Here is an 18,542-nt window from a genome sequence, read left to right on the forward strand (position 1 = left end):
TACAATAAAATAAAATGAAAAAATATCACATTTAAAAACTAATCTTACCCTTTAGAAAGAATGACCAAGTATTGAGTTAATTTTGCAGACTTTTCCTGGAGTCACTGTTCAACAAACTGAACACAGCAGAGCTTCTTAATACACCACTTAGATTAAGGAACATCAATTTCAACTTAGTTTTTAAATAAAATATCCCGTAAGTATAAACTCCACTCCAGATTCCTTCAAACATTTTGGTTTTTAATCTTCAGTTTTCAAGGGGCTGTTAAGTTTTTCAAAATTCAAGGTACACTCTGGCTACAGATCATAAATTCACTCTGTCCACATCTTTAGAAACAGCATATATACTTCTTACCTGCTGGCAGTGCCCTAAGCAAGATGACCCTTAAGTCAAAGGTGGGACACACAAGCAGCAACCAGTCTTCCCTGGTAGATGACAACTGGAAATAAGATGTAAACAAATACTTTATCCCTATGTGGCTAACAAGTATATAAGATCTAGTATAAATTTTTTAGAAAATTACCAGCTATCTGAAACTTGTATTTAGAAAAAATCTCCTATTTTACTGTTACTTCTATCACAGACTAATCACTCCACAGAAATATTTCATGTAACCAAGCAACAACAGCACAAATGCAAAGAGTCATAGAGATAAGACAGGGATTGGAGAGTTTTCCCACCACAGAATGTTTTCCTTCCAAATGTGAGAGCCACCATCTTTTGTGGAGCACTTATCTCTTTATACCCTTCATGAGTTATGACTTAGGGCAACTGGAAGGGCTAGTGTCTTTTTAATCATAGTGATTATTGTGTACTCCATTCAATTCTAGCCAAACAAGTCCCAAAAGAAATGCAAAGATAGCTGGGCACCAGTGGCTCATGCCTGTAACCCCAACTAATGAGGAGGCAGAGATCTAAGGACTGTGGTTCCAAGCCAGCCTAGGCAGTAAAGTCCATAAGATTCCTATCTCCAATTAACCACCAGAAATCCAGAAGTTGTGCTGTGGCTCAAAGTGATAGAGTGCTAGCCTTGAGCACAAAGACCAGGGACAGTGCCCAGGCCCTGAGAGTTCAAACCGCATGACCAACAACAGTAACAAAAAAATACAAAGACAAAGCTGAGCTATTAAACTGATGTTGGGAAATCTAAGACAAAGAGAAGCTGGGGAAATCACCATGAAGGTTTTTGATTTTGCAGTTGTTTCTTCTAAAACAGCCCTTAATGACACCTGTCATTAAGCCCAGTATCCACCCTTTTATCCCTGGCAGTTATGTTCCAAGTGGTCCTCAGATGCCTGAAACTGTGGATCATACTAAACTCCTTATGAGCTATTTGTTTCTAAACAAACATACCAATGATAAGTTTAATTTATAAATTAGGCACAGTAGATTAATAACAATAACAAAATAGAACCATATAACAATGAACTGTAATAAAGGTTATTTTTAATTCACAAGTTGTTCACTTCTGGAATTTTCCATTTAATATTTTCAGATTGTGGTTGACTATGGGTAACTGAAACTGTGGAAAGTGAAACTACAGCAGATAAGAGGAAACTGCTGGCTTCTTTATGGGCTATTTCCTAAGGAAAGCTCCTTTCCTTCAAACATTTTAATCTCTAGTTATCAAGAGGATGTTAAAAATTAACATAAATATATTATACAAGCAAAAAACCTGTTTTCACATTAAAATGCTTGCCTGTCGAGTTGACACTAAAACCAGAAGCTAAATCAAGCAGTACAAATAATTCTGGAGGAACTTTGAATCGAATAACACAAAAACAAACTCCTTAGGTTATTTTGCTTATAAATATGTCACATGTAGGAAAATTTGCATGAATATGCTCATACTGACATTTCTATTGGGGGAAATAAATACTACATTGCTTCTCAATTAAGGGTTAAATAATTCACCAAAAGTACATCTGAGCACTATCTTTTTTAGTTTCTGCCTTTTGGAAACAATTTACTTCACAGAAATTCTAATCTACCAGTGTCAAGGATTTGTCTGCACACAGAGGGAATCCCAATGCCTTCTTAAATGCTTTTTGGTCTTGTTTTGGTATCTGATGCTTTCTGCACCTCAAATATTCCAAAGGCTTTAAATCATCTTAGACTAACTCTGAAATTGACTTTTGACCAAATATAGAAAGTTTCCGTGGTTCCAGTTGATGGGATGTTATTATCCTTAGCCTGCTTTTCCCTCTTCTGTTCTACTTGTCAGAAACATTATTCATGTGACAATTGTTATAACTACTTCTGCCCAGTTCTATCCTTCTGTAAAGTTAGAATTTTTCAACTATGCTTTTACGCTGCTTCTCAACTTAGTATCTTTGTGATCATGGCATGTTTCATTTGGCTTCAACCCATCCAATTTTAGTGTGAGCTCTCTTCTCAAAGCCATGATTGGGTTTTAAGTTCATTCATGAAGTTCCTGTTTCCTGTCTGAGGGAACTTCCCAGCTTTTTAGTTCATTTAAGAAACATGACTACCCTATTCTGAGCACAATGAACCATCACCATCTTTTTAGAAGTTCTGTCCATTTCTCTAGGATTTTATTTTATGACACATCACTCAGGTACCTTCAGTGGCCCTTCAAATCCTTACTACTAATTTTTAAAAATTAAAATTATATTAAAATAGATAAAGTACACATTGTACAGGTAACAAACAAAATAACTAAGAGAAAGCAGATTATTTCACCAGGCCACTCCACTGCATTAGCCTGATAATAACCACAAGAATCCATCATTAATATTTTCAGCACCTCTCTAATGGTCTACTTTCACATGCCCTCCTCATTAAGTGAGAAACAGAGAATTTCTATTCTGATTCCCCTGTAATGTCTGTCCAGTTGACAGCGCCTCTTAGAGGAAAATCTTCCCACTATGAAATCAATTTCCAAAAGGTCAGGATGAAGACAATCTGGAAAAATAAGAACTGTTACAGTCACCATAACAAAAATGACTAGTTGTGCAGAGTCTTCACATTAACACCACTTTTGCCAAGTTGAATCTTATCTTCTAAAATGTCTTATTGGCCAACCACCAGTGGCTCACACCTGTAATCCTAGCTACTCAGGAGGCTGAGATCTGAGGATCACTGTTCAAAGCCAGCCAGGGCAGGAAAGTCCATGAGAATATTATCTCCAATTAACCACAAGAAAATTGGAAGTGGCACTGTGACTCAAATGGTAGAGCAGTTTTGAGCAGAAGAGCTCAAGGACAGCATCCAGGCCCAGAGTTCAAGCCCCATGACCTCCAAAAAAAAAAGTCTTATTGGATTTGTGGAAAATAATTTTGTTTAAGGCTGCATTAAAAAAGCATTGTATTTCAGTTAGGCATGGGGTTGTATGCCTATTACCACAGTACTTGGAAGGCTGAAGCAGGAAGAAAGTGAATTCAAGGCCAGCTTGAAGCTCTCTGGCCTATATACTTAGATTCCTTCTCCAAAACAACAATGACAACCAAAACAACATACTTTCAACCTCTAAATCTGCATATAAACCCATATAATGGCCCTTTGGAGGATTTAATAAATACCTCTAAATAATAACAGCAGCATACAAAACTATTTCCCAAATCTTGTTGTTCCATCATTGTTCTCCTAATATTCAAATTTGCATGATATAAACAAGGATATCATAGACAAAGATTCATGTTGCTACTATTGCTTAGATTTTCTTTACATGTCTAAGATGTAAAATGAAGAGTTCCGCACTACATACCTTTAGCCAAACATTAGAAACAGAAGTTGATTTTCCTTTGGATAAAAATAAATAATCATTCAAGTTTAGTTTTTAAAACTTCATTATGCCTGGGGGCATTTTAAATGATAAAGTGCCTGTCTAGTGTACAGTCCTGCATTCAAATCCAAGAATTACACAAAAAAATTTACACAACAAGCCAGGTGCTGGTGGCTCACACCTGTAATCCTAGCTACTAAGGAGGCTGAGATCTGAGGATCATGGTTCAAAGCCAGCCCAGGCAGGAAAGTCCATGAGACTCTTATCTCCAATAAACCACTAGAGACCTGGAAGTGGCACTGTGGCTCAAGCAGTAGAGTGCTCGCCATGAGCTCAAGAGCTGAGGAACAGCGCTCAGGCCCAGAGTTCAAGCCCCACAACCAATAAAAAAAAAATCACAAAAAAAAGCTTCCCAATGGCATTTCAACATATTGCACTTATACATCATCACTAGTAACTACAACTTAAATACTGTGAAGCACTGAAAGCTGACATTTCCATAACAACTCACTGCCTGTATGAATGGTCCCACACAATTACAATGAGGCTCATAAATTTTTATCATCTAATAACACTGTGGCATAACCCATTACTCATATTTGTGGTAATATGGTGTAAACAAACCTAGGGCTGCCAGTCATACAACATGCCATCATACACTATGTCTACTAGATGTGTTGTAGGCTATAAGGTAGATTTGCAAAAATACAACTTGTGATGCTCACCCAATGACAAAATGAACACGTTTCTCCGAATATAACCCAACTATGAAGTGTAACATGTTTAGTTAAATTCAAATAGAAGTGAACTGATTCAACACTGGGAACTACAAATTTTCTTGGTGATTTACTTTTGGTGACCAGAGCTTTTCCCCCAAGATGATAGTTGCCCCTAGAAAAATGCTGGATGTCTTCTCTTATTCAGAACCATCAATTGTGAAAAATGCTTGCAGTATAATGTCAAGGTAAAGAAAGCAAGTTACAAACCAATACACATAGCAAGAACTTATTTTTTATGTTTGTTATTGTAAAAAATACTATACAGAGGGGTTATAGTTACATGAATAAGGTAATGAATACATTTTACCTCCTCCTTTGTTTTTCCCCTACCATCCCTTCCCTCCCTACCTCCAGAAATCCTCCTCCCTCACTCCCACCCTGAAGTTGTAAAGATCGTTTTCAACATAGTGTCTTGTATATCTCATTGTTACAATGGGTCAACCTGTATCCTTATTTCATAATTTTATTATTTCCCTTCCCCTCCCCAAACCAGAAAAATGTATACACAAGATGCAGGGCACCAGAATCAAATACAGTGAAAACGGGTTATACCATGGGGGAAGAACATACTAAAGAAACAAAAAATCACATTGTACATTATAAATACTTTAAAAACAATAACAAGAAAGAAAGGTGGTTACCTGTGTCCCTATCTTGGGGTTCATTTCACTTAACATTATCTTATATGGTCATATATACATAGCTTTAAGAACTCATTTTTGTAGAAAGATGCTAAACATGTTTGTACCCGCTCATGAACGTGCCCACATGCATACTGGCAAATGTGCAAATGTAAACATATGTGTATGTACCAGAAAATTAACAATGGATCTGTCTGGGAATGAGATTATGGTATCTTTATTCTTCTTTATAATTCAATGTTGAAATTTAGAAAATACAAATACTATTTTGACATTCTGATTAAAAGTTAAAACCTGTGCTCACTCAGCACAAGCCATTACATTTGTATGAATGTAATTATATAATAATGTAAGTGTATTATACCTATCTTCCAGTATGCAAAAGTTTGTTATGAATCTTCATAACTACTAACTAAATAGCAATTATAAATTTCTGGATACATGATAAAATTGTGTAAGGTAAGAAGTAAAAGTATTCCTATAATACTCCCTTTCCTCTGGAAGTAAATATGCAGGTGTGTTATCAATCAGAAAGATTTTATTATCTATATATATGATAAAATTTGTTTACTTTCAGTTAAATAGAATCACCATCTACAATTCCCTTCATATGCCACTTACCAACTCTGAAATTCCTATACCAACTACTTCAAATAGGTCTGTCTACCTCCAGAGTTTTTTTGTCTTCTCTTTTTAATAGCCCAATGATATTATGAGTACAACCTATTATTTAGATCATTCCCCTAAGGATGGATATATAGGATGCTGCCAAGTTTTCAGTGTTGTAAATTATTTCACTGCAGTGAAACTTTACATAGCTTTATGTACATAGGCAGCTTGTCCCCTACAAGGGTTTTCTAATAAAATTCTGGCTCTAAATATATGTACATTTTTAAATGGCATGATTGAGGGACTTCTTACATAGTATAAATTTGCTAAAAGTATTATATTTAGTTTTTGCCAAAGCATTTGCAGAAACATACATTTGCATTTCTCTAATCAAGCAAACTTAAACATCTTCTCTTTTTTAGTTATTTTTTTTCTTTTCTTGAAAATGCCTATACTACTTTTACTAATGGGCACCTGCTTATTACCTATCTGTAGGACGTAATGACCTATTATATACCAGAAGTTTAATATGATTTGAAACAGTTAGCTACTCATGTAAAAAGTAATTTTGGGTGAAAAAAATTTAATAGTACAAGACAAATATTTCATTCTATGAGTTGGAAAGGTACACTCATTTATGAAATTTCTACATAGAGGCTAAGACTCTTTCCTTAACTCCAGGCCTATTGATTGCACTCTTAGTGTAAAACTTCACAAAACTGAAGACACTTGCAAAGCAATGTAAGTACAAAACAGTTTTAGATTTTTATATCTATTTTACACAAATCTTTTATAGTTGTCTTATCCATATCTAATTCTTTTCAACACAATTTCTTTCATTAAAATGAACCTAAATTTCACTCAGCTTTAAAAAATTATCCATATGCTTTAACATGTACTCATTTCCTACCTCCACGCCCTCATATAATATAAATCAATTCCCTGACATCTTACCATTTCATCTGAAAGTTTTCCATAAGGATTCCAATTCTCCCCAATCATATTTTATCAGGCTACAAGATATTAAACAACATCATGAGTTGGGAATGTAGCTCAGTGGTAGAATGCTTGCCCAGTATGGACAAATGTCTGGGTTTCATTTCCACACACCAAAACAAAATACATATACAATCAACCAATATCAAATGCAGTAGTAAAAAACTACTGCTGTACTGGTGAGTACAAAAGCAGATTGGAATACTGGACACCAGCCTACTAAGAACAAATATCTGGTGCTCAATGTATTTCAGAAAGGAAATAGATCATCATCTAAAATGGTGGGTCAAATGGAAATTAATTACAGTATTACAACTTTTATAGCCCCTATTTCTTCCATTCTACCACTTGTCCTTTTGACTTTGTTATAGTGTCTTATGCATCCCAGGTTTTTAAATAAATACTCATACTTTTAAACTATATCCTTAGTTTATTTCTGTATAGGCTGGGAAGAGAGGATCCATTTCCTTCCAAATGTATGGCCAACTGTCCTAACTCTATTTCCTTTCTCAACATCACACTAAGGTTATCTAAAAGAACTGAAAGAAGTGATCCTGTGGCTCAAGTGGTAGAGCAATCACCTTGATCTAAAGAGCTGAAGGACAGCACCCTGGCCCAGAGTTCAAGCCCCACAACCGAAAAAAAAAGTTTATAGCCAGCCATAGGTGGCTCACGCTTGTAATCCTAGCTACTCAGGAGGCTGAGATCTGAGGATCACCATTCAAAGCCAGCCCAGGCAAGATAGTCCATGAGACTCTTATCTCCAATAAACCACTCAGAAACCCCGAAGTGGTAGAGCACTAGACTTGAGCTGAAGAGATGAGGGACAGCGCCCACCCAAAGTTCAAGCCCCAAAACCAACCAAAGAAAATAAAAAAATTAAAAAACTGAAATGTCAATTTAACTTACAAAAGGAAGCTATATATAAACAAAATAATAAACATCTAAGTTTAGTTTAACAACCTCATTACTACTATGAATTTAAAAATCATCATGTAGTTTCAGTTGCAAAAGGATTTCTTTGCCTGGATTACTCATTATTACTCTGGCTCACAATAAGAACTCCAAGAATGCATCTTGACTGCATAGGCCCCTATCTGAATCTTATTAATTGCCACAATGTATTTTACATCCACAATGAAATAGCCTACACTTCCAAATAACAAAAAAAAAAATCTTCCTTCCCAACTCCTAGAGTATGCTTTCATGTGGCTGCTAGGTTTAGCCAAGAAAATGAAGGCAATTTTCAGAACCACAATACCCATAGAAATGAAACCAAGATAGAAAAGGTCAACATAAAGTCTGTTAAATTTCCTTTAGAACACAGAAAAAAGATCATTTCTAAGATAATCTTATCTCTGTGATAATCATATATTTCTATAAACCTCTAGAACATAAATTGGCTTAGCAGGCTCTAAGATTGTATTGTGAATATAACCAGACAATACATAAATGAATGGATGTGGCTATGTTCCAATAGAAGTTTATTTACAAAAACAGGTGGTACACAGGATTTGACCACAGGAGTATTTTTCTGGCCCCCAAAGTTTGATCTTTATCAAGTAAAAATCCACTTCCCTAGCTGCATACTTATTTGATCAAATACACACAAATGGACATGGTAATGACATTACAACCCTGAAAAAACAAATTATCAAAATCACTTATCTTTTACCTTCTTTTCATAACATAAGCGCACACATTTTTTAAAATATAAAATTATGAACATCACTTCAAGCTAACATATTATTTTAAGAACGGTTAAAATCAGTGAGGTACTGGTTGCTCAGGCCTGTGATCCTTGTTACTCAGAACAGTAAAATCAGAGGATTGTGGTTCAAAGACAACTGGAGCAAGAATATCCGTGACACTCTTATCTCTAATAACAGATAAAGCGAGAAGTGGTGCTGTGGCTTAAGTGTTAGATTGCTAGCCTTGAGCAAAAGGATTTCAGGGACAGCGCCCAGACCCAGGGGGAAAAAGCAATTAAAAAAGAATGCTAAAGGGCTGGGAAGGTGGTTCAGTGGTAGAGCGCTTGCCTTGCATGCATGAAGCCCTGGGTTTGATTCCTCAGCACTACATAAGCAGAAAAAGCCAGAAGTGGCACTGTGGCTCAAGTAGTAGAGCACTAGCCTTGAGCTGAAGAGCTGAAGAGCTGAGGGACAGAGCCCAGGCCAAGTTCAGGCCCCACAAACGACAAAAAAAATGAATGCAAAGTAGCTACTATAGAAGGAAAAGGTACAGTGTAGACAGTGAAATAATTTACTCAGTATTTTGATAAAGTACATAGGACAAGTCTACTAAATTCATGGTCAAGATTCATAACCACTATTGAAAATACAGAAGCAGACTTTCAAAATATGATTAAATGAGAACACAAATTTGTTATCTGAGGGAATACTTTCCAGTTCTGCCAAAATGTTTAATTTAGAATGCGAAAACTACAACCTCTTTTGCATATCATGTGCCTATTTAATTTTAAAATACAGAATTTTATGTTATAGTTGACATCCTGGTCATGTAGACAGTATATTTGTGTAAAGGAAAATGGTTGGTAGCCATTTTAATATGATGAGAGTTTATCACATGGTAAGTTTAAGGCCTCTTGTTAAAGAGCATATTTAAACTCAGGGACTGTAAAAAGAGAAAATGCTCACATTTCTTGCAGACAAACCATGGGTAGTCTACAGATCAGAAAGAAGTGAAAGAGGGCTGGGAAGGGGCTCAGTGGTAGAGTGCTTGCCTTGCATGCATGAGGCCCTGAGTTCAATTCCTCTGCACCACAAACACAGAAAAAGCCAGAAGTGGTGCTGTGGTTCAAGTGGTAGAGTGCTAGCCTTGAACTGAAGAGCTGAGGGACAGTGCCCAGGCCCAGAGTTCAGGCCCCATGACAGGACCCAAAAACAAAAAAAGAAAAAAAAATCAATTAAAACATTCTATTCTGTAGATTCTTTTTTTCCCAGCCCTGGGCTTGAACTCAGGGCCTGGACACTCTTCCTGAGCTTCTTAAGCTACAGAGCTACTTCCAGGCTTTTCTGTTTATGTGGTACTGAGGAATCAAACCCAGAGTTTCTGGCATGCTAGGCAAGCACTCTACCACTAAATCACATTCCTAGCCCCAAAGCATTCTATTCTGTAAAACTTCCTGTGAACAAGTTAGAAAGGAAACTAAAGAAGTGAAAGAATATATTTTCAAACCACATATCTGACAAAGGGTTAGTATTTAAGATACATGAAGAACTCTCAAAACTAACCAGTTTTTAAAAATTTAACTAGAAAACAGATAAAAGATAGGAAAAGGTATTTTTTTTTGGTCAGTTGTAGGGCTTGAACTCTGGGCCTGGGCAATGTCCCTGAGCTCTATAAGTTCAAGGCAAGTCCTCTACAACTTGAGCCACAGTGCTACTTCCAGTTTTCTGATGGTTTATTGGAGATGAGTCTCATAGACTTTTCTGCCCAGGATGGCTCTGAACTATAATCCTCATTCTCAGCTTTCTGAGTAGCTAGGATTATATGTGTGAGCCACTGGCATCTGGTATTTCTTCAAAAAGCATATAGATATGACAATACCTTTAGCCACTCGGAAATTTGCAAATGAATATACAAGTGGATATCAGTTCTCACCTATCAAAATAGCTACTACAGAAAATATTGCCAGGTATTGGTGGCTCATGTCTGTAATCCTAGGTACTTATGAGGCTGATATTGGAGGCTCATGGTTCAAAGCCAGGTCAAGCAGAATATTCCAAGAGACTATCTCCAATTAACCAGAAAAAATGGGACTGGAAGTGTGGCTGAAGTAGTAGGGCATAAGCCATAAGTAAGCAAGCTATGTTGTTAAGAGCATGAGACCCTACATTCAAGTACTGTTCTATCTATATCTATATACTACTATATAAAATTTATATATATATATATATACATATACATTAATGAGGATGAGGAACATTTGCACACTATGGATAGGAACATAAAATGGTTCAGCTACTGCAGAAAATTATATGGAGAGCCTCACAGAAATATACATGCATGGGGCTGGGAAGGTGGCTCAGTGGTAAGAGTACTTGTCTCGCATGCATGACGCCCTGAGTTCCATTCCTCAGCATCACATAAGCAGAAAAAACTGGAAGTGGCGCTGTGACTCAAGTGGTAAAGCACTAGCCTTGAACTGAAGAGCTGAGGGACAGTGCCCAGGCCCAAAGTTCAAGCCCTATGACAGACAGACAGACACACACACACACACACACACACACACACACACACACACACAAAGCCCGGCAATGGTGGCTCACACCTGTAATCCTGGCTACTCAGGAGGCTGAGATCTGAGGATTGCAATTCAAAGCCAGCCAAGGCAGGAAAGTCTGTGAGACTCTTATCTCCAATAAACCACCGGAAAACGGGAAGTGGCACTGTGGCTCAAGTGGTAGTGTTCACCTTGAGCTGAAAAACTCAGGTTCTTCAGTGCCCAGGCCCAGAATTCAAGCCCCACGACCAACAAAAAATAAAGAAGAAATATACACGCAAGTACCATATAACCCAGTAATTATTTAGAAATATAAATTTATATGCATACAAATCATGTACATAATTGCTTACAGGGGCTTTCTTTATAATAAGCCAGAAATAATAAAACCCTGGAAATAACAGATGTCATTTGAGAAGTGAATGGTTTAAAATATACCCACACCATGGAACACTACTCAGCAATGAAAAAGAACAGATTACTGATAAAAGATACAACCCTGGCACCAATCCCCCAGGAATTATGCCAAGTGAAAAATAAAGCTAATCTTGAAAAGTGACTACTGCGTGATTATATTTATATAACATTATTGAAATGATGAGATAACATGGAAAACAAATCAGTGATGCTGTAGGGTCAGGGAAAAAGGGAGAAAGATTAATAATAAAGGGTAACATAAGGGATGCTTGTAATGAGAGAACTGCTTTATGATTTGTCTATCGTGATCATACGAATCTATACATAGATCAACATTGCCTATAAGTAAATGCTCACATAAAAGGGTGCATCTTTAAAACACAAAATCCAAATACAGTGAGTAGATTTATCTATTTCAATTTCTTGGTTGTGATGTTACACAGTAATAATGCATGATGTCACCACTAGGTGAAATCAGATAATCAGTATCATTTCTTAGGGTTGTTTAACAATCTATTACTATCTCAAAATTCAAAGTCAAAAACAGGAGAAAATAAAGAGTATAAGATCAGTCAGGGGCAGGAGTAGAAAAAAAATTTAACTTCTTCTCAGGGCTCAATAATTGAAAGTCAAGGTGGAAAACAAAAGTAAATTTTAATTTTTTTAATTTTTTTGCCAGTTTGGCGCTTGAACTCAGGGCCTGGGTACTGTCCCTGAGCTTTTCTCAAGGCTACTCTACCATTTGAGCCACAATCCCACCACCAGCTTTTTCTGATTATGTGGTACTAAAGAATCGAACCCAGGGCCTCACGCATGTTAGGCAAGCACTCTACCATTAAGCCACATTCCCAACCCAAAAGCAAATTTTTAAAAGTGTAGAGGCCATAATATAGTCATCTCCTATGGAATCTTAATTTCTTTATGTTTTTGTTTAGACCCCCCCTATTTGACTGTTGCTGTTTTGAATACAATTACATCTGTGTTTTCTCAACCTCACCATCTTTGTAAGGTATAAATTCATAGAGTAGAAGGTGTCTTCTTAACCATCATATCCTGACAGTCGGGCACAAAAATAAGTGACAAAGGAAAGGGAGAACGAAATAATTCAAACAGAATGAATGAGATATGTTCAATTTTTTAAACGTTCCTAACCATTTACAGTTATATATTAGGTATGGCGTATTCATTCCTTTACAAGTTTCTAACAGGTATAAATGTTAGTGTGTGTTATGCAGCAACACGAATTTAGAAGTCTAAAGAATGAGAACATAGAAGGGACCTTAATTATGTATGCTGAAGTCCAAGTGTATTAACAGGTGAAATTATTTTTGCAGAAGAAACAGAGCAGTTGATTAAAATATTTACTAATAAAACCAAGTGCTCATTTTTTTAATGAGATTTGGTTCAATGGGATTTTACCGATTTTGCAACTCACCTTTGTTTCTCAAAACAGGATTGACTCCTTTGTTTTTTAAGGTGAAAAGAGTGGATGGAGCAAAGTAATTTCAAGTGGGTGAAGAAATGCCTTCGAGGGAGGGGATGCTGGAGTAAAAAAAAAAGGAGAAATGACGTCTTATTTCAAATATGTAACCCCTTGATGGGATTAGTCAATGAATCATATTCTCCTAAGGTTTTGTGCATCTATAGACATTTAGCCACAGTTGTTTCAGACACTGAAATGAGAGGAAGAGGAAGTGAATAAGCCAATACTAAATATACAGCAACCACCGACAGCAGGGATGCAGACAGAACACGGAGTGTATGTTTCTGTTTGAATCCAGCTGTTTTCGAACATTCCTAGAGGCACAGATACTAAGAGGATACTGGAAGCTAGAGCATCCCTCAAATTCGAGGGGGCAGATGTTTGTACACCCATAGAGACCCCTTGATAACTCTCAGTTATAGGACGAGTGGGAGGGCACAAAATGGAGCTGAGGTCTAGGGGCGCCCTAAAGGTCGTTTGGAGGTCTACCAGCCCTACATGTGCTTTGTAAAGGAGGAGCACTCCCGATGATACCTTCTGGCCCTCGGAGTGCAGTGGTCGGTAGGAAAAAATCTAGCCACGTTCGCGGGGATCCCCCCACCCCCGCCAACGGAGATATCGATAGTGACGGCGGGAATTTTTCTGATCGTGGGGCGGCACGCAAGGCCACATGCCAGGCTCAAGAAGAAAGCAGCCGATTCCGATTAGTGGAAATGTTCACCTTACCTCCCCCCAGATCAGGTGAGGGGTACTAACCCCGTAGCAACTGGGGTCTCGGATGCCCACAGAACTGGGGTAACGGGGCCACAGCATCCTTCCCTGGGGTTACTTACCGCGTTTTCGCAGCCGGCCGGCACCTGGCTCTCGTAAACCTCACGGAAAAGAACCGCTTGTCCGCTAGTGCTGGGGCGAGGAGGGGCGCGCCGCGGAGGCCAGAGAAAAAGCCGCAGCCCAAGCAGTGCGCGCGCACCCGGACAGCCAGCGGAGGCGGGGTGTGGCGCGAGCCCGGAAAAGACGCGCCCGGAGGGGCGGGCGGAGCGGGGGCGCGCAGTGGTGTGGCTGAGCCGGCCGAATCGCAGGCAGCGGACGACTCGGCCCACCCACGCGCCCGCCCTCCGCTCGCCCAGGACGTCAGCTGAAAGGCGGAGCCCAACAGGCTTCCAGCTGCGGGAAGGAGGGTAGTGGGAGAGGGAAAGGGCCCAGCCGGCGCGCGGAGGCGTCTAACGGCTCCCTCCTGGTTTCCACTGCCGCCTGGCTGGCTGGCAAGGCAGAGGAGTGTGCTTCGGGACAGCCTGATGCCTAACTGCGTTGAGGTACACACAGAGTCACGCCCGCACCTGCTTTTCTGGACTCCACCCGGAATGAAAGTTCCCCTGAGGTCATCTTCCAGCTGCCTTTAAAGATACTCATCTTTAGACTTAATTGCTCTTCCTTTAGAGACAGATCTTAACACTCTTTGACCAGCTCCTAGTAGCTTGACTAATACCTCCCCATCCCTTTATCTTGTTTGCTCACCTCAAGATTCTTGCTCCCACTAGCTCCTCAAATACCTCAAAGACGTACGGTTTCCACTAGGGGTATTGGCAAAATCAGACAAGAAGTGATAAGCAGACAAGTCAACTTAGTACTGAAGTACATTACTGTTCTGATGGCTACTGAAAAGCCACTCCTCCAAATGGTTCTCCCAAGAGCTTTGAAAAATTACTGCTGAAAATAAAATTCCACCGAACGGTCTCGGGACTTCAAAAGGGACAGACTGTAATTGCAAATCCATAGTGACAAACTGCCAAGAATGTATCACCCAAAAAATAAATGTCAGGTATTCTGCCAGTTACCAGATGCATTATGGTGGGCTGGCTTCCATTTCCTGCTGGTAACCGGCATTTGTCATCACTTGCTGTTTTTCTTCTTCTCACAAAATTACCAGATATCTGTATATATTACGCACTACCTCAAATTACAACCTACAGTAGTTCTTACTTTAATGTACATCAGACTCATCTGGAGTACTTGTTCAAATACGGGTACTGGGGGCTGGGAAGGTGGCTCAGTGGTAGAGCGCTAGCCTTGAGCTGAAGAGCTGAGGGACAGTGCCCAGACCCAGAGTTCAAGCCCCACGACCGGACCCAAAAAAAACACAAAAAAAAAACAAATACGGGTACCTAGATCTATAACCTCCAAAATTTTATTGAAGCTACTAGGGTTTGAACTCAAGTAAGCCCCACTTCCTGTGCTTGCTTAATCACTGGTAATCTATCACCTCTAGGCCAACTCTTTTTTGCCTATTTAGGAAATTTTTGCAAATAAAGGTTTGCAAAGTTTCTGCCCAACCTCTCTTTCAACCATTACCCCTTGCATCTCAACCTCCTGAATAACTAGGATTGCAGGTGGAAGCCTCCAATGCCATGCTACCATATTCTTGGATCCAGGACTGAGTAACACTAAGAAGTCTGCATTTTTAATAATCATCTTAGGTAACTATACTTGATTGCTAGGAGCACAAAGCTACAACTTTATCATGTTACTACTCTGAAGCCATACCACTCATTTAATTTCTAACAGCCCCACTCATGTATAATGTGCCTATAAATATTGCTAAGGCATTCATGAAAGTTTCCTTTCTGAAGATTGACCTAGAAAGTTTAGAACTTCAAAGACAAGCTTCTCATCTTCTTTTTTATGAGATCTTGTTGTAATATCAGAAATAGGTAACCACGTGTCAGCTATATAATCGACTAGGCACCTACCTTGTACAGAGAACTGCCATCTATAATAGGATTAACACCAAAGAAACTGAACTTAGTGCCCGCTTGAGGAATTAAAGGGATGCAAGGTGTCCATATGTCATATAATACACCTTCCTATTCAGGAGGCTGAGATCTGGAGGACTAAGCCAGCACAGACATTGAAGCCCATGAAACTCTGGGTACAAAATAACGGTCAAAAAGCTGGGCTACAGGTGTGACTCAAAATGTAAAGCAATAGCTGAGAGCAAGCAAGTCCTGCAAGTTTGAGACCCTGAGTCCAAGCCCCAGTACCACCCAAACAAGAACAAAGCAACAATACAGACCCATGGTAACACACAAATCAGTCAGACTGAAATGAAAAAGGAACTTATAATTAAAGAGTACTTATGCCAGTTTCCTTTATCATAAATCTCTGCCTACACATTTCTAATTAGGAAATTCTTAAGAACCTAGGAGTCCTCACCTTGCTGAAGTTCCACCAATTGTGCAAAGCATAAAAGAAACAAGTCACTAGAGGCTGAAGCTATCAGGTTTTGTTTACATGTATATACACACACATATAGTTCTTATTTGCATGTGCATATATCCTTGATACAAGTATATTTTTCAAAGGTATTTTTGAAATCTTTATCATTAAAACTATCAATGGCCACAGTTCTGGCCATCATTATCATCTATCATACCTCATTTTTCCTCAACATTTAGCCACACTCAATATGAGGAAGAAACATAAGTCACATCTCCAAAAAAGGGGACTAAATATATATAATACTGTTTCTAGCTCCTCAGGACTTTTTTTTTTTACTTTTTTGGAGGTCAAAACAAGCCTTCTTTGATTTCCTGCCATCTGAAACCCTCCAAGAATTATTACCCAGGAGCAAAACATTCCTCAAGCAGCTGTCTGACATTTTAGAGAGAACACATGCACCATTTCTTATGACTTAGCAAGATGGAAGATTGCTATACCTGTTTGAAATATGAACAAAGACATGCAAGTGTCAAGATTTGTCCAACTACACAACCAACTAGGAACAAAACCTGAATTTCCTACTACACCAGTGTGCTGGCTATTATGTCAGGTTCACTCAGTAGTACTGCCCAGAACTACCAATCCAGTTAGAAACACATATGGAGAAATGGAAAACATAAAATGCAATTTGCAGATTCGAAATACCACATGAAAACACTGAAAGCATGAACATTAAGCTTTTCAAAGCTAAATAAAGTTTAACAAGATCACTCTGTTAGCAGGCAAGGCTATTTAAACCTTGCCTGTTTTGTTGGTGTGTAACCAGAAGCTGTAACAGATAGCCAGGCTGCTCCTGGCATGAGTTATTTATGGAAAGACAGAGAACAACTGTTCTTCATTGACTGTGGAACAAGCCTTTGCATTTTAAACTTACTCCATGGGTTAGTAGAATAATAATTTCCTACTGTGGTCCAACTACAACAGCAGGACTTTACAATAATATTTACATGGACAAGCTATGTTAGATTTCACCATTAGGAAACTATTTTTTTGCAGACCTAATAAGCAAGGCAAATATTTTCCTTAGTGGTGTGTCTAAAACAACTAATGAAATTAGAAACCTAGGTAGAATATCTCACTGTGAACTAAATAATAACCTAAGTCACTCCTTAAAACAAAGAAAGGTCAAACCAGGGCTGGAGGTATAGCTCAGTGGTAGAGCATTGTGCCTAGCATGTGTGGACTGTGTTCACTCCCCTGCACCAAATAAGAATAATATGAAAATGATAAAAGACATAGGGGTTATTTTTAATAGATTCATCTTTATAAGTAGCACTTATTTTCATTCCCATACATTTTATTCATTTTTCCAATTAATTGAAATCTCCTAAAAAGTGAAAAGGTATCTAATGTTCCTAAAGGGGAAAATTCAGTGTTACAACAGGTCAGATCTTCCAAAATTAACCTATAAAATCAGTGTAGTCTCAATAAAAATTCCAGCAGGGTTTTAGCAGAACATGATTTCAGTTTCTCTCATGAAATTTATTTGTTGTCCTTTTTAAAGCTAACTCCTATTCCCTCTAAATAAAGTCCTTGGCAGTTATCCTTGAAAATTGCTTTAGCAACCTTCCCAAAAAGGAAACAAAATCCTATTTTCCATAAGGCCAGCAAAGAGTGAAATGTGCTGTGATTTTCAACAAATCCCTTTGGTACATGTTTGCTTGATCTCTTAGTGGTTCTAGCAAGGGTATGTTACAAAATAGCAGGTCATCAACTTTATAATTCATTCACATCCTCTTTCTTATCCTCCTCCTTTCTCATACAAGAAGGTTCCCAACACATCCCAGTTCTTAAAAGACCAATAAAATAACACAAAGTTGCTAAATCTTTCTTACTCAGAATCATTGACTCTTGTAAACGGAGGCCACTGAGAGGCACAATCTTAGGAGGGAAACCATCTGGGTTTTGAACTTTAGCTAGCTATCCTGGACCGGGTTATATAACTTCTTTCTGAGACTCAGGCTCTTCATCTGGAAATTGGTGATAATGATAACATACTCATATTCATTTGAGAGAGGACAAAATGAAATTCTACTCATAAAATGCCTGATTTATGACAAGTGTGTAGAAGCTAGTAATTAATTACTTTAATTATTTTAACATAAAACATCTCCCAAAGGCTTATGTGTTTGAATGCTTAGTATAGGTATGGGGGGGGGTACTTTAGAAGGTTCTGGAATCTTTTGGAAGTAGAGCCTAAGTGAAATAGATGACTGATAGTGTCTCTTTGAAAGTTACACCTGGGGGCTGGGAAAGTGGCTCAGTGGTAGAGCGCTTGCCTTGCATGCCTGAGGCCCTGGGTTCGATTCCTCAGCACCACATAAGCAAAAAGAAAAAAGCCAGAAGTGG

At 38.4% G+C, this 18,542-nt stretch overlaps 1 protein-coding gene across 7 annotated transcripts in view; it reads right to left on the reverse strand.

Annotated features, from left to right (window-relative positions):
• The window catches only part of Acsl4 (acyl-CoA synthetase long-chain family member 4), a 99,758-nt gene extending 85,872 nt beyond the window's left edge, over nt 1-13,886 (reverse strand). For 3 of the 7 annotated variants that reach the window (XM_013025875.1, XM_013025874.1, XM_013025869.1), the window contains exons 1-2: nt 13,751-13,886; nt 12,870-12,976 (exon numbers count right to left, since the gene is read on the reverse strand). The gene's annotated coding sequence lies outside the window, so the exon portion shown is untranslated. Of the gene's footprint in view, nt 1-355; nt 441-12,869; nt 12,977-13,750 lie in introns of all 7 variants that reach the window. The other 4 variants (XM_013025876.1, XM_013025871.1, XM_013025870.1 and 1 more) reach the window with 3 other exon arrangements.
• Between the last annotated feature and the right edge of the window lie 4,656 nt (nt 13,887-18,542).

Source organism: Dipodomys ordii, unplaced genomic scaffold, assembly GCF_000151885.1.
Source record: "Dipodomys ordii isolate 6190 unplaced genomic scaffold, Dord_2.0 Scaffold88, whole genome shotgun sequence".
Lineage (NCBI taxonomy): Eukaryota > Metazoa > Chordata > Mammalia > Rodentia > Heteromyidae > Dipodomys > Dipodomys ordii.